This window comes from Mixophyes fleayi, chromosome 12 (assembly GCF_038048845.1).
Source record: "Mixophyes fleayi isolate aMixFle1 chromosome 12, aMixFle1.hap1, whole genome shotgun sequence".
Taxonomy (NCBI): Eukaryota; Metazoa; Chordata; class Amphibia; order Anura; family Limnodynastidae; genus Mixophyes; species Mixophyes fleayi.
This window is the reverse complement of record NC_134413.1, coordinates 85,280,631-85,284,688: the sequence shown is the minus strand read 5'-3', so window position 1 is coordinate 85,284,688 and position 4,058 is coordinate 85,280,631.

Here is a 4,058-nt window from a genome sequence, read left to right as displayed (position 1 = left end):
ATATGGTACCCATAGGTAGTGCCAGCAATCTTTAGAAACTATACCTTCTTTTAGAGCAGTGTTTAAAAAAAAAATTCAAAACATCCTGATATTCATGTGTGGGGTTTTTATCTATTTTTATATAGAAAGCATTATCGTTCAATTGTCTTTATACTTCTATTAAATAATCCTGTGAATCAAGTATGACCACCCCTCCTCCTTTATCTGCCGCCTTTATAGTGATTTGTGAATCAGATTGAAGTTTCTTGAGGGCTTTCCATTCAACTTTTGATAGATTTTTATTATGTGTGTGATTATGTTTATTTTTGGAGTTGGAAAAATCTTTCTTACACAGATCTTGAAATTCTCTTAGGGTCGCTTTATAAAAGCACTGTATTGCTGTTCTTTTTTGTTGCCGAATGGGATAAAAACTAGATTTTAGCCTGAATTTATTAGTTTCCATATTTATATTTTTATCATCAATTATTTTGCTATGATTATCAATTTTTAAACCATATATCGGAATGGTAGATTTCTCATATTCTACTGTGTTATTGTCTAACCAAAGATCCTCTAAGGTTTACAGAGATTCTAAGTCATATTTATCCAATATTATTGGTGAAGAGTCATTTATACCTTTTTCTTTTAACTTCTTATTTGCAAAAAATCTTTTTCTGCATATGTCTCTAATGTATTTATTCAATTCAACAAATAGGTGAAAGAGGTTGGGATAAGTGCTGGGGGCAATTTTCAAACCTTTCTTCAGAACTTGTATTTCTGTGGGATCTAGAAATCTGGTTGAAAGAATGAAGATCCCTTTCTGATTAATTATTCTATTCTCCGCTTGTGATTTGCTCCTTCTCTCTCCCCCCTCCCTCCTCTTTTTCTCTCCTTCTTTTCGGGGTTCTTATTCTGAGAGGTAATAAATATATAATAAATATTCTGTATAACCACCACAAACAACTATACAGAAAAATACAGATCAAAGAAACTTTACCGCAAGGTTTTACCTACTCACCATCTGGACCTCACACGGACATCTTCAGTATCACCGCTATATTCAGGATCGCCTCCAAGCGCAAGTACCCCTCTCTCTTCTCTGGACACTGTTTCAGCCCGCTGCATTACTCGAGATTGCTTCCAAGTATCTTTCTCCTCCCCTCTATTTTGGGCATTATTTAGTTTGCTGGACATTTCTCACCTCCAAGTCCTTTCTGCAATACCATCGATTGAATCCCTCATTGGATTACACTAATCCATCAGCACCAGTGCAACATGGCACTAGTTTACCCATTATGTTTTCATTTTTTATGCTATTGTTATATCCATTACATATATTTGTATTATTGCTGTACTATACTCTATGTTTTTGTATTCCATTGTACCGAACCATTTATTATCAGTTGATATAGATAAATATCACCATATTAGGGCATTTCATTATTTCACTATTTAGGTCTAGTGCAGAATATTCTATATATTTGTATGATGTCAGGTTGGACTATCCTGATATTCCGCTGCTGTACCTATCTACATCCGTAGTGCACTTCCCCCTTTTTACAGATCTAATGATATTTTATGAAAGTGGAAACATTATCATTGTCAGCCAGGAAAAAAGCAACTTGCTGTAAGAAAGTTGATTTGAGTGTTAGATACATGTAAAATACGAGGGCAGATTTGTCACTGTGGTGGAGCGTGAAGGAGATAAGGTTTTGAATGACAAAGTAAAAAAAAAAAAAGTTTGTGCCAAGTTCCTGCGGTGTTTCTTTGATTAATGAATGAAGTCCACAATCTGCACACAGATGCTACGGACATGTTTGGTATTTGAGCCAGTTTCGTGAAACCGAAGTGCTAACCACTAAGCTACTTGTGAGAGATACAATTTGAAGGTATATGGGATTAATAATGCAGAGTACTATTAACTAGCACTTTCCTCTGTAGGACACGTGCTGTATTGTTGACCTTCTCCCTGTTTTTTCAAAAAGAAGTTTTTGTTAGTTGTTAGCTACTCCACCTTTCCAAAATGGAGTCATGAGTCCTAATCCAGACTCACACCCTTTATCTGTGTGGAGGTGGTATGCCCTCTACTATGTGTGTAGCGCTTATAGAAGAGTATGCTATGCATTTATTTATTTTTTAATAACGCTCGAGATAGAGGTATAAACACACATTTTTACTGATTAATTATGTATATTTCTTTAAGCGAGCAATTTACATGAATTTTCCATGATATACGCCCAGTTCAACTCAAATACAAACAAACCCATCATACGATCTGTCTTGTAGCAAGGTGTGTATTTCGCTCATTAAAAACAATCCAAAGTCATTGTTCAAAGTTTACCATATATGTTTAACTTGATAAGGAATAATTAGATTACACCTTTCCTGTATAAATACCCCCAGGATTGTGTTTTAATATGTGTAAACAAACTTGTCGGATCTCCGACATTGGCCGTGATGTATACATTGCTTATCTTAACATAGCGGAAGTGAATGTAGAGGAACTTGTAAACTGAGTAAATTGCTTAGGATCCATTGCATATTGTTCCCCGTTGCCTAAAGGACCACAGGTGGGTGTGTTTTTCGACTTTGCGTTGCTTATTTGGATTGAGCTTCTCGCGGTTTTACTTAAAGTACTCTACACAATTTACGATGTGGAAAAAACAAGATGCGTTCCTTGATGAATCAGGGCCCAAAAACATAAACATTGCTGGTGGAGGTGTTAAGATTTATTTAGTCACAACATTGAATAATTTGAATAGTTAATGCATGTATTAGGATATGGTATTTATCTGGAGGGGACTGCTGTGTGGTTGGGGAGGACTCTCACCGGTATTCATCCACCTACAACCTGCACCAATTGGTTGTCAGTGCAGGGTTAGGGTTAGCGGCAATACTCGGACCTCACGCCTGTATTGCATTACACATAACGTGGGGTCCTGGTATTGGCGCTTTAAAACCGGCATTTTCAGCAGGTCCTTACTAAATGACGTCATTTTGCTCTGTAGGTATTTCCCTTATTCGGATTTGACAGTTCATGATTCAAGGTTTGCAAAAACGTCTTGTCTGTTATATGCCAAGTAGTCATTTTATTGTTGTAGGCTTCTAGGCATCGTCATTGTGCAGTCATTCAACAGTAGGTTGGAATTCTCGTCTCTTTTCTCACAAACCCCACCCGCAAGGTGACCATTTGTATAATGTATTCTGAGCATAATTTATTTGGAAAAACATTTCAGTTCACTTACTTCTTTTTTACCTTCCTCACAGATCCGCAAATAGGAGCCACAGCTTTGACCTGCTCAGTTATAGTCTCCATGATGCGAAGATCCACAGATGCCGGGTAGTGTGGTGCACCAGCAGCTTGTGGTTCACCTATGGCCTTGAAGAGAACCGCGACTTATGTACTTACGCCCACACATGTCCTGCGAGCCAATAGAAAAGGCAGGATTAATTGGAGTATACATTTCCTGACAATTTCTAATATCTTTTACAGATCATCTATATTGAATGGTCAATTGTTATAGCCAATATTTGTGAATAAAGGTATCAAGTCACCAACTACTTTATCTTGGCTTTACATCTTATTCAGGACCTAACATAGCCAACCACAGTTTCTGCTATCTAGTATTTATTATACCACGCAGGAAGTAACAGACTCTGCACTATAACTCAATATTATTCAGTGTGCTGTTTAAAGTAGAATTAGTGGGATCTGTGACTGTCTGTCACTGCGTTTATTTATTAATATATTCCCTTTTGAGAACACAATATTTCAGAAATGTGGTTTCCTCCATTAGAAGAGTTCTTTCATCTTTCTTTCTTTTTTGTCCCTATACAATAAATTCTTGGGGTGCACTGTCTATAACACTCATTCAGTATATGATTACTAAGTAAATGGATTTTTATTAAATATTGACAGTTGGTCAGTGAGAGAAGGAACAGTTGGAGCTGTGAGGAGAGTGATGGTGGTCAGAAAAGTTAAGAGGAGGCAGGAGGAGAGGCTGGTTTGAAGAGTTGAGAAGAAGCGGGATGAAAGTGAAGGTGCTATGAAGAGCTGAGAAGAAGCAGGAGGAGAATGA